Consider the following 24,684-nt stretch of genomic DNA (forward strand, 5'->3'; position numbering starts at 1 on the left):
ACCATTGATCTATCTCTTCAACACAGAGTATGTATGTGTGTGTGTGTGTGTGTGTGTGTGTGTGTGTGTGGTGCCGGGGATGGGTCATGCATATGTGCGCTATCTCATCTCATCCCAGCCCCGTCTCTTGGCTTTGCATGCGTGTCTACCTCAGCCAGCCTTCCTCAATCTGTCCCATTGAAGAAGTGCTGTGTGTCCAGGGATGCCCACAGGGCTGGGGTTTGGGGCTCCCATCATGTCCTAGGCGCTTCATGACCATCGAGGTGCACTGGGTCTCCCCAGGCTGGAGCTGGGCAACGGGGAACCCTGTGTGTGTGCGCGCGCGCATGTGTGTGTGTGTGGGGGGGGTGGTACCCCGGCTGCCACAGCTCTCTCCCTAGGCACCCACCCACACCTGCACAGCTAGGGCTTGGGGGCATCATCACGCCCCAGGACTGGGGTGGGGTGGAGTGGGACTGTGGAGGAACTTCAGGCTGACCGCATGGACCCCCCTTAGGAGTCCTTTGGAGACGTGACCGAGAGGCAGCAGCTCCGTGAGAAGCTCAAGTGTATGGACTTCAAGTGGTTCCTGGAGAACGTGTATCCTGAGCTGCACGTGCCCGAGGACCGGCCCGGCTGCTTCGGGATGGTGAGAGGGCTGCGCCCGGGGGGGCTGCCGGCAGGGTCCCCACGCCCTGCATGAGGCAGGTCCTCGATGGGGTCCCTTGGGCTCCCCAGCCCCGGCCCTCTCCCCGGCTCTTCCCCTCCCCCGGCTGGGTTTGGCTCTCAGCTCGCTCACGTGGGAGCATGTGAACGAGAGTCAGGTTCTGCCTGTGATTTTGTGCATGAGGAGACTGAGGCTTGCCTGGACTCTCCACACCACCTCTACCCATCACATCACTTCACACCCGAGTCTCAGTGTCTGGGCCAGTTAGTCATTCCCACCGCAGGGGTCCTTGGGGACCAGTGGGGGGGTAGAGGAGGATGGGGCAGGAAAAGGAGAGTCACTTCTGTTGTTCACCAAAAGAAAGAGAAAAGAAATCTTTGGGGGGGGGGGCAGAGAGATAGTCCCGGGGTTAAGTTTAAGCTTTGCCCTCTGTGTGGCCAACCCTAGTTTGATCCCCGGTGCCAGACGTGGTCCCCTGAACACCGTCAGGAGTGGCCCTTGAGTACCTCGAAGTATGGCCTAAACACCCGTTCCGCCCCACCTCCAAACCCTTGCACACAAATGGGAAGTATTTGGGCTGTGGGGGTTGGGGTTGGGCTTCACCCGGTGGTGCTCAGTGGTGACTCATGATGGTGCTGGCATCAGACTGGGGCTTGGTTGCCTGCCTGGCAAGTGCCCTCACCCCCCAGACCCTCTCCGGCCCCAGTGCCATTCACTCTGGAGAGAAATCACGCCAAGGTAGAGACTCCCCTCTCCTGGGCTGCACGGCTGGGCGACGCTGCTTCCCCCATTCTGGAAGCCCTTTGGTCAGCACCCAGCGGGCTCTGAACACGTTTGAATCCTTGGCCACTGTGAAGTGTCCAGGTCTCCCGAGGTGCCGAGAGGATCAGGAGGCCGTCGTGGGCTGCCTGCCCCAGGGAGTGTGTCACTCTTGCTCGCCCTGCCTCTGTCTCCTGCATCCCCACCCCACCCCGTCCCACTGCATTTCTCTTTTGTCCAAGTGCAGCCCTGGAGGGGATGATGGGGCATGATGCTCTTCAGGCCTTTGCACGTGACCAAACTGGGCACTATCCCCAGCACCCCATAGGATTCCCCACCAAGCACCACCAGGTGTGATCTCTGAGCACAGAGCCAGAAGTAAGCCCTGAGCATTGCTAGATGTGATGCTCCCCTCCTTCCCCCCCAAAAAAAAAATCCAAAATGAATAAATTAATAATAGGTAAAAATATCAGAAGCTCTTATTTATTTGTTTACTTTTGGTGTGGGGTCCATGCCTTGCGGTGCTCAGGGATTTACTCCAGGCTCTGCGCTCAGGGATCACTCTTGGCGGTGCTCAGGAGGTCTTGTGGGGTGCCGGGGTTTGTCCATGTGCAAGGCCAGCCATCTGACCTTCTGTACTATCGCTCAGGTCCCAGAAGCTCTTACTTTTGGGCCTGGCTCTTGTGCCGGGCCCTCCTCACTCGCTGTTTCTCCTCCCGCAGCATCCTGGGTTGACTCAGTTGTGTGTAAATCTGAACTGGAAACTCCCGTTATGTTTCTTGGTAGCTCCAGAATAAAGGATTGCAAGGACTCTGCTTTGACTATAATCCTCCTGATGAAAACCAGATTGTGGGGCACCAGGTCATTTTGTACACCTGTCATGGCCTGGGCCAGAACCAGGTAGGTGACACTTCTCTCTGGAAAAAGGCAGCAGGGGCCCCTGGGTTCAAGGTCTTGGGAGCCTCTTAAAGAGGAAAATTGGGGAAGATCTATGTGTGTTGTTGTTTTTTAATTTTAATTTTTTTTTTGTTGAATCACTGTGGTATTCAGTTACAGGGCTTTCATGATTGAGTTTCAGTCATACAATGATCAGACACCCATCCCTCCACCAGTGCTCATTTTCCACCACCAATGTTCCCAGTGTCCCTCCTGCCACCCCCATCCCCTGCCTCTACGGCAGACAATTTCTTTCTTACTCTCTCTCTACTTTTGGGCATTATGGTTTGCAATACAGATACTGAGAGGCCATTATGTTTGGTCCTTTATCTACTTTCAGCACCTCTATGTGTGTTTTTTAAAAAGTGAATATTTGACCTCTTCAATTTGTAAAGGTAATAGAGACTCATTGTAAAATATTTGAGAACTAGAAAGTGAAGCAAGTGTGCCCGAGAGGACCTGGAGAAACCGCCTTAGGATGAAGGTGAGTTTCTTGTCCCCCTTTCCTCTATGCACAGACTCTGGATTCTGTGTTTTAACTTAATCACTTAATCACTTAACTTCCCGTTAGTCGTCGATTTGCTCGAGCGGGCGCGAGTAACGTCTCCATTTGTCCCTGTCGCGTGCTAGTGTAGCCCAATGGCATCTGTTCGCTCCAGGAACATGAAGGGCTTCAAACCGATTGTTCATGATCTTGACGAAGAAGTCTGACCATCTGGTAGGTGGGCGGCCACGCGGTCTTTTGACATCCTGTGGAATCCAGTCAGTAACAGCTCTAGTCCAGTGGTCGTCTTTAAACCTCATTACGTGACCAGCCCATCTGATTTTTAACACCTTGGCAAATGAGACAGTGTCCCTGATTCTTGATCGTCGACGGATGTCGGAACTCCGGATTCTTTCTCTCATTTGAGTGAAACGTGATATTCCAAGCATAGCTCTTTCTATTCTTCTTTGGGAGACCTGAATAGAGTTCTCATCCTGTTTGTGTAGGGCCCAGGTCTCTGAGGCATATGTTAATGCAGGAAGAACAGTGGAATCAAAGAGATGTGCCCAGAGCTGGAGGTTCTTCATCCTCTTAGCTATTTCTTCGACGTTCTTGAAGGCGTTCCAAGCCGCTCTCTTCCTCCTGCGCAGCTCGGGTGCCAGGTCATTTGTCATGTTGATCTCTCGACCTAGGTACACATAGCTGTTGCATTCGGAGATGGTCGTTCCATTGAGAGCGATTAGGGCATCAGGTACGAGGCTGTTTCTCATAAACATTGTCTTCGTAAGATTCAGCTGTAGTCCTACCTTTCCACACTCACGGTCAAAGTCAGCCAGCATTTGTGCTGCTTGGCTGATGTTTGGTGTTACTAAAACAATGTCATCAGCAAAGCGGAGGTGGTGTAGTTGCCGACCATCTATCTTCACTCCCATTCCTTCCCATTCCAGTCGTCGCATGATGTTCTCGAGGGTGGCACTGAAGAGTTTCGGTGAAATGGTATCACCCTGCCGCACCCCTCTCTTGACATCAACGATCACTTCTTTGTAGAATGGTGAGATCCTGGTAGTGAATCCGCAATACAGCTCATGGAGGATCCTGATGTATTGGGCTTGAATGCCCTGATTGGCTAGGGCTTCAATGACTGCTTCCATCTCAACAGAATCAAAGGTCTTCTTTAAACCAATGAACGTTAAACAAAGCGGCATCTTGAACTCCCGAGAAACCTCAATGAGCTTGGTTATCGTGTGGATATGGTCGATGGTGCTGAATCCTTTGCGGAACCCGGCTTGCTCGCATGGTTGTCCTTCATCTAGTGTTCTGCCAATCCTATTTAGGATGACTCGAGTGAACAACTTGTAGATGACAGACAATAGGCAGATCGGGCGTCATGGATGTCTCCCTTCTTGAACAGTAGTACGGTCCTGCTGGTTTTCCATTGGGACGGAACCTTGCATTCAGACAGGTAGCGAGTGAAGAGCCGAGCCAGTGTATTGATGAGTACTGATGGCAGGTTTTTCAGGTGTTCAGGTCTGACCTTGTCTGGGCCGGGTGCGGTTTGTTTCTTTACCGACGAAATGGTGTGTCGGATTTCGGAAGAGAGAACATTGGGAACGACATATCCATCCTGTAGAATTTGGTATGTCGGCAAGTGGACATGGCTGTCGAAGAGATTTGAGTAGAAGTCATAGATAATCTTCTCCATTGCCGTTTTGGAGGATGTGATGGATCCATCAGGACATTGGAGGGCAGTCATCTTGGTCTTGTAGTTGGCGAAGGACAGGCGGGCGTTATGAATACTTTTCCCGGCTTCTGCCGCATCTCCCAGTACTTCTGCTCTTTTCTCTTTGAGGTCTTCCTTGATTGCATCTCTGCACTGCTTTGGGAGCTTGGACGTTAGCTTGCGGTTGCCTGAGGCACGCGCCAAACCACGCTGGCGAATTAGCTCAAGAGTTTTTGAAGATAGGTGATTTTTTGTGGCTATCTCTCTCTTGGCGTTCCTCGCACATTCATGGAGGTGCTGAACCAGTCGATCGTATTCCTCGTCAATGTTGTCAACAATGGCATCTTCCCATGTTGCCGCAATAGTACCAAAGAGTTCCCAGTTGGTGGTCATTCTGGGAGTTCTCTTTTTGAACTTTGCAGCCCTTTCTCCCCGCTTTGTGAGGTAGAATTTTGCACGAAGGAGACGGTGGTCCAATCCCGTTCGAAATTTTGGGACAACAGCGACATCAGTCAGGCAAAACCGTCGATTGAATATGATGTGGTCTATTTCGTTGTGGAATCGTCCACCGGGAGACTCCCATGTCCATCGTTTAGATTCTGCCTTCTGGAACTGTGAGTTACCATGAATGGTCTTGGTCGACATGATGAACTCAGACAGTCTCTCACCCTATTCGTTCCATTCTAGGCCATGGGTCCCGATGTGAAGTTCTTCAGCTGATCTTCTCGGTCCTATCTTGGCATTAAAATCACCCACAATGATCTTGTAGAAGGTGTGGTCTTCTTTATAGAACTTCTCTAGCTCCATGTAGAACTTCTCGATTTCTCTTTCATCATAATGAGATGTTGGTGCATAGACAACAAAGATAGAAACTGCAGGCAGTGAGCCACATCATTCAAATGTAAACGTCCAATTCCGGTTGTTAGGCATTCGAATGAATCAATGCTCTTGGCCAAGTTTGTGTTGACAAGTTAAAATTAGTTTTAACTAATTGTCATCATTGTATGTTTATGGTTTATATTTGATTGTTTCCTCTTGCATGATCCATACATGCTCAGATGTCTTCTTTGGGAATATTGTGCCTTTTGACCTCCTGGTGGTTCACATCATGTAGTTCTTTTTTTTGTTTTTATTTTTGTTTTTGAGTCATACCTGGGGTTACTCAGAGGTTACTCCTGGCTCTGTACTCAGGAATCACTCCTGGCAGTGCTCAGGGGACCATATGGGATGCCAGGGATTGAATTCAGGTCAGCAAGGCTAACACCCTCTCCACTGTATTATCCCTCTGGCCCTGCACCATGTAATTCTGGAGCGGTGAGATGAACTGATTCTCTGCCTGCAAAGGTAATACAGACTCATTGTAGCTCACGGTCACGGTCCTCCCGTTGTTCATCGATTTGCTCAAGCGGGCCCAGTAACGTCTCCATTGGAGACTTTATTGTTACTGTGTTTGGCATATGGAATACATCACGGGCAGCTTGCCAGGCTCTCCCGTGCAGGCAAGACATTGTAGAACATCTGGGAAATAGAAAATGAAGCAAGCAGTGCCCGATAGGACTCAGAGAAACCCGTTTGTGCAGTTATGACTAACTGTGCACCAATACCTACAGTTAGAGGAAGAAAAAGGAAAACCCTGCAGATCTGGGTCGGCTCAGGAGGGCACCTACTTGGCCGGAGAAGCTGGATTCCAGCACCCTGTCTCCCTGTGTGACCCAGGCCTGCCCTCTCCCTGGCAGTGCAATTCCTGCCTGCAAAGGACATTTTAGTGATTCCACAGTGCCATTGCTTTGGATCAAACTCCCTCAAGTTTGCCGGGAAGAGGCAGAAAAGCCCAGAGAAGAGAAAGGGCAGCTCAGGCCTCAGAGTTGCCCACTCAGCTACTGAGACCGTCCATTTTCTGGCCAGCTCAAGGGTAGGGACAGCGTGGGGTCTCAAACACTCAGGGAAGAAGCAGAGCATGAGAAGGGGGCCTTGGGGAACTCTGGCCAGACACTCACAGACCCTCAAAACTGGACACTCAGGCTCTCTGCCTGGGCTCTGTGCTCTGATCCTGCCTGGTGTCCGTCCATTCCTCCATGGCCGACAGTAACCGTTGCCCACGGATGGCTCCTTTGCAGTTCTTCGAGTATACATCCCGGAAGGAGATCCGCTACAACACCCACCAGCCCGAGGGGTGCTTGGCGGTGGAGGCGGGCGGGGAGAGCCTGGTCATAGAGCTCTGCCAGAACCCGGTCCCCGAGAACCACTACTTCCTCCTGCGCTAGGTGAGTGGGCAGTGTCATCTGTGCTGTCAATCTTGGGGCTGAAGTAGACCCCGGGAGTCTCAGGGAGGAGCAGGCCCCAGGCATGCTGTGATAAGGGACATGCTGGGAATGGGGGTGGGGTGGGATGGGGAACTGTTGGCGCCTTTGTCTTGCAGGATCCCTAATGCTTGGCCTGTCTTCTCTTGTTCACTTGGAGTTGCTGGGGGCTGGGCGGGGCTTGGGACCGGCCTGGGGGCTGCTGCTGCTGCTGCTTGAATGTGGTCTCCTTAAAGCAGATGTGAGGGCAGATCCTGCGGGGGGAGGGTTGGGGTAGTGGGGAAACTGTTTTACTTCTGTAAACCTCACCCCCATTTTCCCCAGCTCTGGAATCAGGGGGAGCGGAAGGGGAGATGGTCACAGGGGTCACCAAAGCACACACCCAGCCCTGGATTTATCCCACGTGGCCCCTCCTGAACTTCACCATTTACAGCCCTGGAGGTCCCAAGCATCACTGGGATGGCCCTGGTGGCCCCCAGCACCAGTGAGAACATATGTCTGACTTTTATGTTCGTGTGTAGACGTGAGGATGGCACTGTATGTACATGGTGTGTGTATGCATGTGTATAGATGTGTGGATTGTACTGTATGTGCATGTGTAAAAGTGTGCATTTTTATGTGTGTGCACGTGTATGTAAAAGCGAAGATGGACTATGTGTATGCATGTATGTGTGCACACTTTTGTTCACATATGTGTAGAAATAAGGGTAGCACTTTGTGTGAGCACCAGGCCTGGCTTCTTAAACTGTAGATCAAGACTACACACGGGGTTTGCATAACTTAAAAGATACTTGTTTTACTTTAAATTTATTTATGACGTAGGGGTCTGGAGCGATAGCACAGCAGGTAGGGTGTTTGCCTTTCAGGCGGCCAACCCAGGTTCAATTCCCAGCATCCCATATGGTCCCTCGAGCATTGCCAGGAGTAATTCCTAAGTGCAGAGCCAGGAGTAACCCCTGTGCATCGCTGGATGTGACCCAAAAAGAAAGAAAAAATCAAATAAATTTATTTATGATTTATCAAATAAATATTTGTATCCTTATTTTACATACCTCAAAATCAGGGACCACGGAAAAAATTTCCTAACAAAAAGAGGTTGCTAATGGAAAACTTTAAGAAGCTCAGAGAGAGAGAGAGAGAGAGAGAGAGAGAGAGAGAGAGACAGAGAGAGAGAGAGAGGAAGAGTGGGAGAGGAAGAAGGAGGAGAAAGAGAAACTTTATTATACATAATAGAGATTGAATAATGACAGTAAAACCTGAAAAATTGCCAGAAACAAGGACTAATAAGTTACTGTAGCATCAGACAGTAGAAGTCAGAGCAACTGAGTGGTAGGCATGTCTTGGGGAAGTTTAGGAAATCATAAATTGGTGGCAGAGGAGAGAGAGGAGGAGGACTGGGCCACTCTCCCTGACAACCACCATCCTGTTACCACGACTATTTCAATAAGTGGATCCATCATAGTCTGTGTGGGTGTGTGCCATTGGGCGGGGCGGGTCCTGCCAGGAATGGCTCGTGCTTCTGGATGATGAGGAATCCGTGCCATGGGGTCTCACCATGTCCAGAGCCTGTCACTGCCCACCCATGGTGCCTATCCCATCTATACCCCCTCTGCAGTGCCCCCCAGGAAGAGCCCCCCACCTTGCCCCAATGCTATGTGAGTTCCCACCCCTAGTGGCCAGTCGATGTTTCAGGATAAGGACCTACAAACCTCCAGGTATTTTCTAAGCCTCTCAAGGACTGGATGGACCTTTTCTGCCCAGAGCCTCACCCCAGTGTGGAACCCTTCACTGCCCACAAGCTCCCCAGACAGCACAAGCCCACAGTGACCCTGAGCCCCACCATCAGAGATGGATTTGATTCTCAGCCCAGCGAATGTGAGAGGGGGAGATGTCAGAGCTACAGGAGACAGCCGCAGACCACTGGGGCCTGAATGTGCTCAGGGAAGGGAGGACAGGGGCACTCGGGGGTGCCATAGTGGGCACGGGCGATATGGGGGAGTTGGGGTTCCTTTCAGGCTGCAGGACTCGTGAGGGCAGCGTGGCCAGGCTGAGTGGCCCTAGTTGGGAGTGTGTGTATTGAGAGGGATTTCCAGAGCACGCCGGGATCAACACCAGAGAAGCATCAAGGTTCCCCAAGGCCAAGTCTGGTGTCCAGCTCCCAGTAGCATAGACTGAGTCTCAGAGAAAGGGGCAGAGCTGGGGTGGGGAGGTTCTATGGGGTCATTAAGAGCCCTCCAGGACTCAGAAAGGGAAGTCTCTGTGCAACACGGGGAACTGGTCAGGGACTGACTGGGTCTGGGGGCTCAAAGGCCCCACAAACTGGCTGCTGCCAGTCTGGGAGGAAGCAGAGACAGAAGGACAGAGCGAACGTGGACAACGGATATGGCGGGAGCAAGAACTCTGCGGGCCTGAGGAGAGGAGAGGGGAAGGGCAGGGAGGGCAGGGGCTCCAAGGACAGAAAGGAGAGGGGCCTGGGGAGGGAGGGGCGGTGAGGACAGCAACCAGGACAGCCCCTCTGCCAGGCTCGCTGGGCTCCCACAGCAGCAGCCAGGCCAGACCTAGGGGTGCTCAGTGGCTAATCCTGGCAGCTGCAGCTCAGCCTGGGCACGGGGGGACGTGATCTCTGGGAATGAGAAAGTCGTGGACTGAGCTATGGGAGACCGAAAGGGTCAGTGCTCCTGGCCCACCATGGGGCCCACAGAGTTCCAAGCCACCATCGTCGGTAGGGGGCAGTGCCCGAGGGTCCGGGTGGGGGTGGGGAGGCCCGTCAGGCCCACCAGGGCAGAGGCTGGTGCAGCCTTCATCCTGAGGTTGCCCCGGGAGCTCTAGGTTTCCCCCTGGCCAATGGGGTTGCAGTTCCGAGGCCACGCCCCCATCCCTACCTATAAAAAAAGCTCGTGGCCCCGCCCCTCGGGGAACCCTCTCTCAAGGATGCTTGAGAGGGAAGTGGGCCCAACACACCTTCCCCCTGTTGACCGTTCGAGGGGTCATCTAGGGGTCACCTCCAGATGGTGACCCTTCTACGGGTCATCTACGGGTCACCTCTAGGGGTCATCTCTAGGGGATCTTTGGAAATTGGCAGAGCACAACGGACGGTAAGAAAAGGCCCTGCGTTGGCCCTGCACTGGTCACTGTATGGCCCCGAGGCCACAGGATCAAGCCCGGGCCCATTTCCAGCAAGACTTCCGGCAGTTTTGTCCCCAGCAGCCTCTGTCCTCGTCAGGGTCTCCCGGGACTCTGGGATGGGAGTCCTCAGAGAGCCCCTCTCCAGGACCTGTCCGTTCCTGTCCCCAGAATAGCACCTCCTGGGCTTCTGCTGTCCAAAGACCTGGGTGGCTGAACACTGGCTCCCCAGCTCAGGAAACAATGGGGGTGGGAGCTCAGGGGAATGCTGAGGAGCTGCCTCAGTGGCGCTGGGGAGTCAAAGTAGGGTCCCCGGGTGCGCAGACCCCTCACCACAGACCCTCCTGCCAAAAACCTCTTAGCGTGCGACCACACTCTTCCCCCTAAGTTAGGACTGAAAGAGATGGAAGAACAGAATTTTAAAACATCAGATAAATCTTGTAAAGGCGGAGAGTCACATGACACCGCGTCATCTGTTAGGGGTGAATGATTTGGGCTGGTGCTTGGCACCAGGAGTTTGAAGCCTGTGATGTCTGAGGAGGGCAAGGCAGGGAGGAATCACCCAGAGTGTCCTGAGGCCACGGCCACATCCCTGCCTATAGAAATGCTCGTGGCCCCGCCCCTCGGGACACCCTCTTTCAAGGAGGCTTAAGGGAGAAGTGGCCCCAATGCACCTTCCGCATGTTGACCCTTTCCCTAGGGGATCATTGGAAATTGGCAGAGCATGAAAAGATGGGAAGAAAAAGTGCTAGGTCGGTGCTAACCCGCCAACACTGGGTCATGCGCTGGTTCTGCACTGGTCAGTGTGTGGCCAGGAGGCCCAGGATAAAGCCCCCGGCCATTTCCAGCCAAGTTTTCAGGCATTCTTGTCCTCCAGCAACTTCTGCCCTCGACAGGGTCTCTCGGGACTCTGGGATGGGAGTCCCCAGAGACACTCTCTCCAGGCCCAGTTTCCTCCTGCCACCAGAATAGGATCTCCTGGGTTCCCACTGATCAAAGAACTGGGTGGCTGTACACTGGCCCACCCAGCTCAGGAAATGATGGGGGTGGGATCTCAGGGCAGCACTGAGGAACTGGGGAGTCAAAGCAGGGTCCCCGACTCCCAGACCCCTCATCACAGTCTCTCCTAGCAGTGGGTCTAACTGTGCGAAAACACCCCTTCCCTCTTGTTTGGGACAGAAAGAGCTGAAAGAACAGAATTTTAAAACATCAAGTGTATCTTATAAAGACGGAAGATTGCTTGGCAGAGCGTCATCCTTTAGGGGAGAGTGATTTGGGCTGGTGCACAGCACCAGGAGCTTGAAGCCTGTGATGTCTGAGGAGGGCAAGGAGGGGAGGAGTGACTTCGAGTGTTGAGGGAGGGGCCCTGTGAATGGGGCACTGTGACAGGGGAGACAGGCTGGGAGCAGGAGCTGGGCGAGTCTCCCCGTCCCTCCGCACCTGTGTCCTGCTCTGCGGGCAGCCAGAGGAAATGGGGTCAGCTGTCCACTCCCCAGAATTTTACGACCATGAAAATGCAGAGAGCTCTAGGGCCGGGACATAGAACACTTGTTTCTAGTTGTCCCTCGTGTCCCTGCCAGCACTGCCAGGAGGGCTCCAGTGGGTCCAAAGCAGGAAAGAATCCAGTTTGTAAGGGGCCCGGAGCAGCAGACGGGGGTGAGAAATGAGCAGCCCCCGAGATGAGCAGGAGGAACCAAGATTCGGGGCTGTGGACCATGAAGTTTGGGTGCGGTTGAAGGTCTGGGGTCCTTGACTGTCTGCTTCCTCTCAGGTTTACCGGCCTCTGGGTGCCCCCGAAACAGTCACATCGTTGACAACATTTCCAATGACAGGTGGAGGCAGGAGGTTCCAGGAACAACGGGTGAACCCAGAGAACAACTGCGGATGCGAGTGGGGGCCGAGGGTGAGAGAAGCGGGCGCAGCGCCGCCTGGAGTCTGAGGGCTGAGGGGTGGCCAGCCGGGAGCCCGGCCAGGATTGAGTTGTGTCTCAGCAACAGTGGAAGGGGTCTGGGTAACATTTCCCAGTCTTGGAGCTGGGCGAGTCTCCTATCATCTCCAATTATCACCTATCATTCCAACATGCCTTCACTGCGAGCCGACGAAAAGTTGCTGTACACCAAGAGTTTTGTGAGAGGGTGCAGGATTTGCTGGCCATCAGCTCCCCTCCACCCTAGGGTATTTTTGGGGCATAACACTTCAGCCTTCTGGGCTGTGACTTTCCTGGTCTGTGAAATGGGCTGGTGAAACCCCCTGTGAGGCCAAGAGCCTGCCTTGGCTGATGGCAGGAAGGACAGGTGAGAATGCCCTAAATGAGGGCTGTGGTGGCACTGACTGGCCCACACTACACAGAGGGGTCTGGAGTTGGCAGTTGCCAGGTAGGAGTCAGGGTCCGAGGCATAGGGAGACCCAACTCCTAGGCTCTGGGACAAAGATGCCATGGGGGCCTGTGGCTGAGGGTCTGAGCCCTGCATCTCCTGGCTGGGATTTAGTCGGCCCTCCTGCCTGTCCTCACAGACACTGTCCTACCTCCCCCAGATGCCAGGGCAGGACGAATAGGTGCAGTGCCAGTGGCTTCCCTGGGGCCGATTCTGCTGGTACCTGGACATGCACATAGCTGCCGACAAGAGCACCTGGATGCCTGCAGTCACCTGGGCTCCAAGGAGGAGCAGCTGTACCAGCGTATGCTGCGGCAGAAGCAGCCCATAGACCAGCTGCTGCAGGTGCCACCAAGGCAGCAGGCCCTGCTGGAGGCCGCCATCAGGGAGCTGAGGGAGACCAGGTGAGAGAGGGACCACGGGCTCTGGGGCAGGAAGGCCCTAGACCTGCCTCCTCACCTAGTGCCTTCACCCCAGGTGCTCTTCTGTGGGACTCAGCAGCAGAAACAGCAGCTGCAGAACCTGGTGAAAGGGAAAGGAGACCCGGAAAAGGGTGAGTGACAGGGAGAAGCCCCTGTGGGTCAGAGGGCGGGGCTACTGGAGAGGGGAGCCAGGCGGCCCCACCCCCAGCCCCCCACCTCCCTTGCTTGGATGAGACCCTAATGCTGCCCCACATCCCATCCACTCCAAAGGGATTGGCGTGGAGACAAACAACACACAGGTGCTCCTGGACACAAAACGTGAGGAGCTGGAGGCCACAGAGAAGGAGGAGGCGCAGGGGGCCAGGCAGGAGGAGTGCCAGAGTCCAGAAGCTGGAGGAGACAGTCCAGTCCCAGGGGGCAGGGACCATGACCTGTGTGAGATACGGAGACGCTCCTGTTGCTGTCCTTAAGGAAGAGGAGTCCACCGACATCGGACCCAGGTCCTGTAATGACCCGCCTAAAATCCAGAAAACGCAGCTGGTCAGCAAGAGCTCCACTGGCAGCCTGACACCCAGCTGACACCTCGATTTTACTGCACCGACGCACCCTGCCGCTCTCACCCAATTGATCTCGCCCAGCCCCGTCCTCCCCACGCCACCCGAGTTCTGCCTTCTTCCTCTGCCCTTTGCTCTTCTCCCTCCACTAGAACCAGGGATATCCCTCCCTGCAAGACCAGGGATCAGGGCAAAGGCACAACTATTCTCCATCTCAAGACACAGGATATCAGGGGGACAGTAAAATCTCCTTCCTCTAGACCCAGAGATGTCGGGGAAAAAATGTCCCCACCCCTGGGTCCCCCAGGGATCAGGGGGCACAGTTTCCCCTCCACTAGACCCCGGGAGCAGGGGGACAGAAATGTCTCACCCCCTAGACCCCAGGGATCGGGGGCTAGAGATGTCCCCCCCACTAGACCCCAGGGATCAGGGGGGCCAGAGACCCCCCCTCACTAGACACCAGGGATGGGGGGCCAGAGATGTCTCCCCCAAAACTGGACGCCATGGAACGGGGGGGCCAGAGATGTCACCCCACCACTGGACGCCAGGGGTCGGGGGGGCCAGAGAGGTCCCCCCACCACTGGACGCCAGGGATCGGGGGCGCAGAGAGGCACCCCCAGCACGGGACGCCAGGGATCGGGGTGGGGGCCAGAAAGGCCCCCACCAAACTGGACGCCAGGGATCAGGGGGGCCAGAGAGAGAGACCCCCCCCTCTACGCCAGGGATTGGGGAGGGCCAGAGAGAGAGGCCCCCCACTAGATGCCAGGGATCGGGGGGGCAGAGAGAGAGGCATCCCCCCCACTGGACGCCAGGGATCTGGGGGAGCCAGAGAGAGAGGCCCCCACACTGGACGCCAGGGATCTGGGGGGCCAGAGAGAGAGAGGCCCCCCCCACCACTGGATGCCAGGGATCGGGGGGGCAGAGAGAGAGGCACCCCCACCACTGGACGCCAGGGATCGGGGGGGGGCAGAGAGAGAGGCCCCCCACCACTGGACGCCAGGGATCGGGGGGGGTGCCATTAAGAGAGGCCCCCCACCACTGGACGCCAGGGATCGGGGGACGCCAGAGAGAGGACCCCCCCACCACTGGACGCCAGGGATTGGGAGGATACAGACAGAGACTCCCCCCCCAATGGACGCCAGGGATCGGGGGAGCCAGAGAGAGAGGCACCCCCACCACTGGACGCCAGGGATCGGAGGGAGCCAGAGAGAGAGGCCCCCCCACCACTGGACGCCAGGGATCGGGGGGTGCCATTAAGAGAGGCCCCCCCCCCCCACTGGACGCCAGAGATCGGGGGACGCCAGAGAGAGGACCCCCCACCACTGGACGCCAGGGATTGGGAGGAGACAGATAGAGACTCCCCCCCCCCACGACCACTGGACGCCAGGGATGGGGGGTGCAGAGAGAGAGGCCCCCCCACTGGACACCAGGGATCGGGGGGCCAGAGAGAGAGGCCCCCCCCCCACTGGACGCCAGGGATCAGAGGGGCCAGAGAGAGAGGCCCCCCCACCAGTGGAAGCCTGAGATCGGGGGGGGGCCACAGAGAGAGGCCCCCCCATGAGTGGACGCCAGGGATCGTGGGGGCCAGAGAGAGAGGCCCCCCCACCACTGGAAGCCAGGGATCGGGGGGGCCGAGATGTCCCCCCCACTAGGCCCCAGGGACCGGAAGGGCCGAGATGTCCCCCTCCACACTAGGCCCCAGGAAACAGTGGGGAAGAAATGTCCCCCTCCACAAGATCCGAGGGATCAGGATGGCAGATATATCCCCCCAGCACTAGCAAACAATGATTTGGAGGTCAGAAGTCACAACTCAGCTCTCCCCTCCCCATTGTGGGGTCCTGTTTCTGCGCATGACAGCCCTGAAGCTTGGCCCCTGGTACCATCCAGTCACCGGATTCTACACACTCTTTGGGGCTGTTTGGGGACTTTGTATTGCTGGCTGAGAAGAGGGAAGGAGGAAGGCGGGCTTTCTCCCTGACCGCCACTGTCTGATTTTCACGATTGTTGCAATAAATGGATCTATCCCAGGCCTGTGCGGGTGTGTGTGTCACTGGGCGGGGCAGGTCTGGCCAGTAGTTGACAATTGCTTCTAGATTGTGGGAAGCCTCGGCCATGTCACCATGCCAAGACGCGTCACCTGCCTGCCCCTGTGTGAAGCCTGTCAATGACCCCAGGAGAGTCCACCCCAAGGGTTGAAGGTCTCAATCACGGATGCGTCCCCAGGAGGGAGGGCAGGATGCAGCACCCAGAGCCCTGCCTTCCACTGCAGCACCTCCGTGGCCTCCCCTGCCCCTGGTGCCCGTTTCCCCATTCCACTCTGCAGTGGCACCAGGTACAGACCCCACTTTGCCCCCTAGTGGCCACATCAGGTTTCTCAGGATGAGCACTTGAAAGTGCTCCTGCAGCAGGTGGGTCCAAGGTGCTGTCCCCTCAGCCAGGCTCCCCCTGGATGGCACCCACCCTAGCAGGAAGACAGTGTGTTATCAGTGGAGCAGGATGGGGCCGTGAATGGAACATGTTTCTAGTGTCCCCGAGTCTGTACGGAGCTGATCCCTGATAATAGCGCCCCACTTCTTTGTGGACCATCAGATTCCCTAATACAAGTCCCACTGCCAACATTACAGCATGGTCAGACCCCATGTAATAGAGAACCAGGCCCCGACTCCTCTTTGCTCCTGCACACCTGGACCTGTTGGGACAGCCTTGGCTGAGTGACACTCTACTGGTGACAAGAAGTGTGTCCAGATTCATGTATCAGACCAGATGGCAAAGCCTCAGAAGGCAGAGCCATCCTGTTCCAGTAATTTCCAGGAAATTGGTCAGCCATGCTCCTTCCTGCCTATCACATTCCTTCTTGGATGGGAACCAGGGATCGGGGAGGCACCAGGGATCAGCCTGGTAGGGCTGTTCAGGGCAGGCACAGGCAGGTCCCGGTTTACCCCTCGGTGCCCAGTTCATAGCCCTTCCCCTCTAACTGCACCATGGGCCTGGGGCCGCCCGTTCACTCTCATGGATCTTCACACCTCACACATATCCTGCACTCCCTCTCGAAGCTTCTACTGGGGCTCTGGGCTTAGTTCTCTGTGTCCTGCCTCTGGGCCCCTGGGCTCTGGAAACACCAAGTCCAGGTTTTCCTAGAGGTTTGGGGAGCTGGGAGACTGTAGGGATCAGGGGCTTGAGCCCTCTCACCCCTTGCCAGTGGTGAGAGCTGTTCTCCCATTGAACGACTGTCTTTGGAGTTTTTCCTTTTAGGATCATACAGAGTATCACCAAGACAGGTGGCACCCAAGAATTTGCTGGAAGCATCCTAGTGTATTCCATGTGTGCAGGCTCTACCCAGCTATCCCCCAAAGGGGCAGTAGCAGGTCACAGCATAATTATGTAGGTTGTTTACAGGCTACCTTGATTCTGCGGTAACAACTTTCATCTAACATGCAGTGGTGCCTAGTGCTCTCAGGTGCTCCCACAGTGGTGATTCCCGTTTCTACGCTCAGTGTTCGAGCGTTCCCGTGAGCCCCTTCCATCCCTGCTCGGGTAACCTGCTTTCCCTTAGTCTCTTGCTCGGTGAGAGATTTGGGAACCCCATCCGGGTCAGACAGAAGGACAGAGATATATAAATAAAGTTAAGGAAATAGGAGTAGCTTACTGGGGGCGCTCCCGGGCGGACTCTCCGAACCTCAGGTGAGGCAATGGTACACCCGCGCCCTGGGTTAGACTAAGGGGGCTATGAAGTTGTCTTGGTCTGGTCCTAGTCATCTGTTCGTGGGTCAATGTTAAGGAACATGGAATGAAGCCTGGTGGCTTCCTGTCACCACATGGGTGATAAGTCTTGTCTTCCTCACGTGGGACAAGGTGATCTATGACTCCAGGAATGTTGCCGTCCACTCAGCCGGTTGCCATTTGGTTCTGGTCACCATTTTGTCAGAGCAAACCTCACATTTGATTCTTGTCAAATTTGGTGATTCCTGACCCATCCATCTTGTCCACCTCCTAGAGCGGGTCTCTCAGAGGTCCTGCCTAGTTTTTCGCTTCTGCCTCTTGTTGCCTCCTTGGTTCCCTCCCCTGAGGCTTGGCAGACAGAATCATTTGCGAGCCCCCCTTAGCTCACCCCGCTGCGGCTGATCCTGACAAACTATCACCTGCAGGTTAATCTTCTGGCGATGCTCAGTGATGAGTTTGTCTGGGATTGTTTCCCATTTCTCTCCTGACTCTGAGAGATGTCCATTCTACAGTGAGGCCCTCAGGAGTGGCCAAACCTGACCACGGCTGGGCCTGACCAGCCTCCAGCTCACTGGCCCTTCTCGAGTTCATTCTTTCAACTGGCTCAAAACCCCCTCCCCCTCCTGACTGGTTTGAGTAGAGCAGTGTTCAGTCATTGAAGAAAACACCTTTTCCTCCCTACTGGACACTGAGCAGGCCCAGGGCCCATTGATTGAAAAGACAACTGCAGCCAGGGAGTCAGTTTCGTTCTGGACCCTTACTGCCCATGGCATTCTGGACCTTAAGGAGTTTTTCCACCTGGGTTGCTACTTGAGTTAGAGACCCTCTGCCTGTTCCCAGTCACCACAGCCCCCATCTGGCCTCTGGGGCACACAGAGTAGTGAGGAGACCAGAATCAGCCGTGGGGGTGGGGTGATGTGTTTTCACCTCTGGGCTGCTCAGGTAAATGAGCAAAGCACAGTTAGCAGGTATATCCCCCCTGGCCCCCCCCCACCCTCGTCAGGATCCCACCATCCAGGGTATATTCTCAATGACACCATACTCATCAAGGGTCACTGTCAATCAAGATGAAACTAGCGCCCAGGTCAGCACTTCCTGATCACCTTTGTCAGGATTCCTGCCCTGCATCCCGCCACCCACCCAGACTCTGTCTCCTTCCCCTGCCTGGACTCTGTGGGCACCTGCAGAGTTTGCATCTGCTTTGGCAGCCTCAGGCAATCCATGGTGTTTGCTCAGTGCACCAGAGAGGCGACCCTGCGGGCTCAGCACAACTCCCCATTTCTATTATTGTTAGTATTTGTGACCAAAGAGACCAGGGCTAGTCTAGGTACTGGCAGCAGTGCCGTTGGGGCAGACCCTCAGTGCCCGAGCGTTTCCTGCCCTGCTCACACCCAGCATGCCTCCAGCTCTCCCTGCCAGAAGACCCACGGTTCAACAGTTGGACACGGTAACAAGTTGCCGATGCAGATGTTTCTGTTTCCTCACCTCTTTAAGTTAAACGTTTACAGCAATGGTGAAATTTGCTTCTCATCAATGTTGCCTGTCATCTTGCGTAAGCTCAGTAAGAGAATTACAGATTCCTTTAATCTGTCACTTCAAATTTAGCTCAACGTAAAGTCAGGCATGAAAGGTCAGATCTGTTGGCTTTTCCTGGCCCATGTCATCTGCTCCTACTCCCCAGACTCCAGTCCTGGGGCCAGTTTTATTTTGCCTATCCCAGACCCAAGGGGTCCTTGACCATTCTTTTGGCCAGAGACTGTCCCATGCTGTACTCTGGACCATATCACATGTTGGATCTTCGGCCTTCCCTTGTCCAAATAAGGGTCACCTGGCGCCTGTCCGAGGTCCATCCAAGGCCCTCCACGCGATGCACATTTGAGAATGTTTGAATCATGGACAATCACTGGGAAACTGAAGCTTTAGTAAGATGAATGTCCAGGATGAGATCAGGACCCACCTGTGACTCCTGCATCAAGCATCAAGCAGTGTCTGTGCAAGGGTCTCTTTGCCAGGAGCCCAAGAGCATACCAAGGCCATCAAGGAGAGAAAAACTAACATTTCCCTGATAGTCTGGTCTGGGAAATAACGCCCTTCGTTCTACATAGTTTCACACCAGAAAATTCCCAACATCCTCACTGAGCCGCATGCCGAAAACCAAAGGAAACTTATGGGCTTTACCTGGAATTTGGGAGTCAACATCCTAGACCAAACAATGCCCTCAACCCCACATTAAAAGATCAATTCCAGAGTCAGTTTGGCGGGGACCCCACATTGTAGATGCAAGAGAGAAATTGTCACAGGCTAGGAAACAGCAGAGACCCGAAGAGGCCCGTGTTGGATCCTCACACTCCGCACTACGCTGACAGGCAGCTCCTGGGACACGGCCAGGGCAAGGCTGACTTCTCAGTGGGATACCAAGCAGGTCCCCTCTTCTGCCAACACTCTCTGGGACCCCTGTGTCTTCCTGAGTGTGGTGAGTCTAGGGCATGATACCTGCCGCTGTGAGAGCCGTGGGGTTCAGGGACCTTGCAAAAGGGTCCGTTCCTGGGGCAGGTGACGGGGCACGTGGAGGGCTTCATCCTTCCAGTCCTCACCCAACACTAGCCCACAGTTGGAAATTTTGTGCCTGAGCCCCGAAGGTCACATGGTATTTCTCCAGGGCTAGGAAATACATGTCATCTTGCACTTCCTGAAAGTCACTGGGTAGGTGGAAGGCTCCTCTTAGGGCAGAAAGGTGGCAGGGTGAGGGGGGTGCTGGACATGTGCCAGCCCTGACGTCCGGCAGCTAAGAAAAAGTAGCGGCCCTTGAGCACAGTTCCTGACCTCCCAAAGAACACCAGACCCCCACTCTGTTCTTCCAAGACTGTGGTGAGCCACCCTGGAGATACACGTATAATACTATGAGTATTTTACCTGTCATGTCATGTCACGGTTACCCAGGCCGGGCTATTGTGAAGATGAGAATCCAGGCCAGTTTAGTGAGCCCAGGTGGCCTGAGGACTTCATCCTCTGTAGGAGTGTCCTGGCAGGCAGGTGTCCATCCCATTCCGATCTGGGGTAGGGAGACCTCCCGGACTTCAGGACTTGTCTGGACACTGAGAGCAGGGCCCAGGGTGTGGTCAGTCATTGCAGATCTGCAGATCCCTGGTTGTCCATAGCAGAGACATTTCCAGTTCTCCCTTGGCCAACGTGCCTGAAACAACAATTTTATTTTTTGTCCAAATTTGAAATCCTTGAATGTTAAAAGTAGGTAAAGGGATATTCCTGATACCCTTTCAGTATCTATATTGTAAACCACAAATAGGAAGACAGAGAGAGAGAGAGAGAGAGAGAGAGAGAAGGCAGAGACAGAGACAGACAAAGACAGGAACAAACAGAGAGAAAGATAGATAATAAAAACATCTTCCAAAAAGGCTGAACTGAATATCTGGAAAAAAACCCAAGTGCCTGAGAACGGATGACTGGTTAAAAAACTTTGGTATATCTACACAATGGAATACAATGCAGCTGTTAGAAAGGATGAATTCATGAAATTTGCATACAAGTGATACTACATGGAAAGTACCATGCTAAGTGAAATGAGTCAGAAAGAGAGGGACAGACATAGAAAGACTGCATTCATCTGTAGAATATCAAGTAACAAAATAGGAGACTAACACCCAAGAATAGTCACGATAAGTACCAGGAGGTTTGCTCCATGGCTTGGAGGCCAGCCACACATGGTGGGGGAAAAGGCAGCTCAGATAGGGAAGGGAGCACCAAGTAAAGGGTATTGGGAAGATCCTCCCAGGATGGGAGATGCATGCTGGAAATAAACTATAGACCAAACTTGATTGCCACTCAATGCCTCTTTTGCAAACTTCAGCACCCAAAAGGAGAGAGAGAACAAAAGGGAATGCCCTGCCACAGAGGCAGGGTGAGATGAGGGGAAGGGGGGTGGGAAGGATACTGGGATCCGTGGTGGTGGAGAATGGGCACTGGTGGAGGGATGGGTATTCGATCATTGTATAACTGAAATCCAAACACAAAAATTTGTAAGTCTATAACTGTACCTTATGGTGTTTCACTAATAAATTTTTTTAAAAAAAGGCTGGCCTAGGTGGAGAGGTGGAGGGTGTTGGGAGGGAAACTGGAAACATTGGAGGTGGGAAATGTACACTGGTGGAGGGATGGGTGAACAACGATGACTGAAGCCTAATCATGAACAGCTTTGTAAGGGTCTATCTTACATCGATTCAATAAAAAATTTTTAAGAGGAGAATGGATTATATTTGGATTTATAGAATTAGACGTGTAGTACATTTTCTGAGGTAAAATCTAGAGCTCAGCTGAGTCGCTGCGATCATTATAGAATTGGGGAAGTGTGATGCTGAACTTGACTTTAGAGACATTCCATGATGAGTAGATCAGTGGTTCAAATGTGTCCTGCTTTGAGCACCATTCAACATGTCATTACTTAATTTCTTTTTTAAAAATGATTATTTCATTTACTTTAAGGGGAAACTCTATATGGGCACCTATAAATGGCAAACAAATTATATTTGCATTAGATATGGAAGTGGGACTTCAGTCTATCTGACTTCAATCTCTGGCGTCCCATAGAGGCCCTTGAGCATGGCTGGGACTGATCCCTGCTGTGGTTCCAAAACCAAAGAAGCAAACAAACAAGGAAATGTAATATATCAAAAGCTAGAACAGGTGGTGAGGTGTCTGCTTTGCATACTTCTATCCTGGGCTGATTCCTGGCACCTCGTATGGATCCTTGAGCACCATTAGGGGTGATCCCTGAGCACAGGACAGGAGACAGGGTCCCCAGTCAAGGGAGGTCTCATCTCTTAGGCCCCTGGAGCAAGACCATGGGGGCCTGTGCAGGGCACAGATTGCCCAGGCGCTGCCAGCCTTGGGCCTGGGAGTCGGTGCTTGACCTCCACATCCCTGGACCCAGAGCAGGATGCCCTGGCTGCCTGTCCTCACTCCCAGCCTTGTGCCCACAGGTGGGACTGCAGGACAAACAGGTGAGTGTTTGTGGCAGCAACAAGACTGGGATCTCGGCCTCCCGCAGTAGGACGTGGCCTCTGACCAGTGTCGGTCTCTGAGAATAAGCAGGAGGAGGAGCAGGTGCTACTGCAGAGTCAGCTCCGGATCGGCTGCAAGGGGAGTGAATCAGGACAAGGTGGATATGGAGAAATGACAGAAGGTGCCGGGGGAGACCCACTGTGAGGGTAGGAGCCCGCCTGGGTTGGTGGGAGGAAGGACAGGCCAGGACGCCACCCACTATAATATATCAAAATCTAGAAAAGGCTAGAGGGGTTGTGGGGGTGTGGATTGGCCCTCACTGAACAGAGAGGGTCCTAGTAGCAGGGAGGCTGCGGGGTCGAGGTATAGGGAGGCCCCCTCTCTTAGGTCTTGGGAGAAAGACCCCCAGGGGAATGTGCAGGAGACAGGTAACCCCATGTGCTGTTTTCCTTGGGCCTGTGTGTGTGTGTCTGGGCCCTGAATGTTGTGGTGGGATCTGGACAGCCTCGGCCCTGTCTCATGACAGAGATGTGCATGCAAGACCAGAAGGTGCAGTGCCTGCAGCCTGGAATGCTTCTGCTGGTACCAAAAGCAGCACACAGCTGCAACCCCACACCTGAATGGCCCACTCACATGGGCTCCAAGGTTGAGCAGGTGCTGAGGCACAAGGAGCTCATGGACCAGCTGCAGCAGGTGCTAACAAGGCAGCAGGCCCTGCTGGAGGCCACCTTCAGGGAGCTGAGGGAAACCCAGGTGAGGGGATGGGCAGGGGCTCAGGGACAGGAAGGCGCATCAGGCCCTAGACCTGCCTACTCACCTGGTGCCTTCATCTTTAGGGGAGCCTCAGTCCTGAAATCAGGAGCAACTGAGCCCCAGGCCTTGCTGGAATTCCAAGGGTACCCTGAAGAGGGTGAGTGGTGCGGTGGGTCTCCAGGAGGGAGAAGTTCCTGATGGGGATCTGGAGGTGGGGCTATATGGGAGGTGGAGCCATGCGGGATCCCTGAGATGCCTCCACCTTCCTTGCTTGGCTGAGACCCGGGAGTGCCCCATAGTCAATCCAGTGTCGAAGAACACGGAGTTGGAGGTGAACATAGTGGAGGTTTGTGAGACCATGACCTCTATGGAACTCGAGGTTATGGTCATGAAGGACAGGCTGGTGGCGTGTGAGAAGACTAAGGATCTGGATGACTAAGGTCTGAGACTAAGGTCTGGTGTCCAGACCTGGGGAGCGGGATGATGGATTGTGTGAAGAACCCAGAGAGACCCTCCTGTTCCTGTCTGTGAGGAACAGGAGGCCGCAGACCTCAGATCCGGATCCTGTAATGACCTGCCCACAAATAACCAGAATCCAGCTCGTCCGCTTGAGTTCAGCTGGCAAGCTTGTTCACCATTAATCCACTTTTTCTACCCTGATGATGTACTCTGTGTTCTTCAATTCCAACTAATCTAGCCCTGATCCAGTTCTTCCCACCCTCCTCCTTCCTCCCTCCTCCCCACTCTTCCACTTTCCCTCAGCACTAGACCCTAGGGATCAAGGGGGCAGAAAGGTCCCCCAACACTAGACCGCAGGGATCAGTGGGACAAAAATGTCTCCTACCTCTAGGCACCAGGGATGTTGGGAGCAGAAATTTAAACTGGGCCACACTCAAACTTCAGTCATGATAGCTCCAAAAGCCAAACAAGGGCTTGAGGTGGGAGCTCTCCCTCCCCAGTACACAGTCCCGTTTCTCCATATGGCAGCCCTGAAGCTAATGGGGGCTGGAAACATCAGAGCAACCAGTTCTAGACACTCTTTGGGGGCTGGTTGGGCACTAATGAATTGAGGAGAAGAGAGAGGAAGGAGGCATGCTGGGTCACTCTCTGACAGTCACTGTCCTATTTCCAAGCTTGTTTCAATAAATGGATCCATCCCAGGCCGTGTGGGTATGTGTCTCGGGCGAGGTGTGTCCTGCCAGCAGTTGGCAGTTGCTTCTAGATTGTGGGTGGCCCTTGCCATGGGATTCACCATGTCTAGAGCCTGTCATCTGCATGCCCCTGAGTACAATGTCAATGACCCCAGGAGAGTACCTCTAAGATTTGGAGTGGTAACATTCAAAATACTGTGGTGGGAAGGTACGTGGGTGGTGGAATTGGTGTTTGCATATTAAATGTAATAAATTATTGTAAACAACTTTATAAAAACAAAATAAAAATTTGCAAAAAAGTCAGCAAAATATAAAGCATGAAAAGAGAACAGAAAAATCAAAGATACACCAATATAAAACTTTTATTTAAAAAAAAAAGCAATGGCGTCTAAGCTACTAAGATAGCCCACAGAATGGGAAAAATTATTTACCCAATACCTAGCTGATGAAAGGCTAATATCCAAGTTATATAGCACATTGGTAGAACTTTACCAAAAAAATATCTCCCAAACCCATCAAACAAATGCAGAGAGGAATAATGAACAGAAACTTCCTCCAAGAAGAAATTCAAGGGCTGGAGCGATAGTACAGTGGTAGGTTGTTGCTTTGCACGTGGCTGATCTGGGTTTGATCCCCGCCATCCTATGGGCTACACCCGCCTTGGAACCCCAAGTGTTCTGTGAGAACCAGAAGGCAGTGTCCTTCCTAAAGACACCCCATGCACA

The 24,684-nt window shown here is 53.9% G+C and overlaps 1 pseudogene; it reads left to right on the top strand.

Annotated features, from left to right (window-relative positions):
• The window catches only part of LOC130026633 (polypeptide N-acetylgalactosaminyltransferase 12-like), a 119,154-nt pseudogene that overhangs the window by 34,910 nt on the left and 59,560 nt on the right, over positions 1 to 24,684 (top strand).

The sequence above is a fragment of the Sorex fumeus genome, unplaced genomic scaffold (genome assembly GCF_029834395.1).
Source record: "Sorex fumeus unplaced genomic scaffold, SorFum_2.1 ptg000034l, whole genome shotgun sequence".
NCBI classification, from domain to species: Eukaryota; Metazoa; Chordata; class Mammalia; order Eulipotyphla; family Soricidae; genus Sorex; species Sorex fumeus.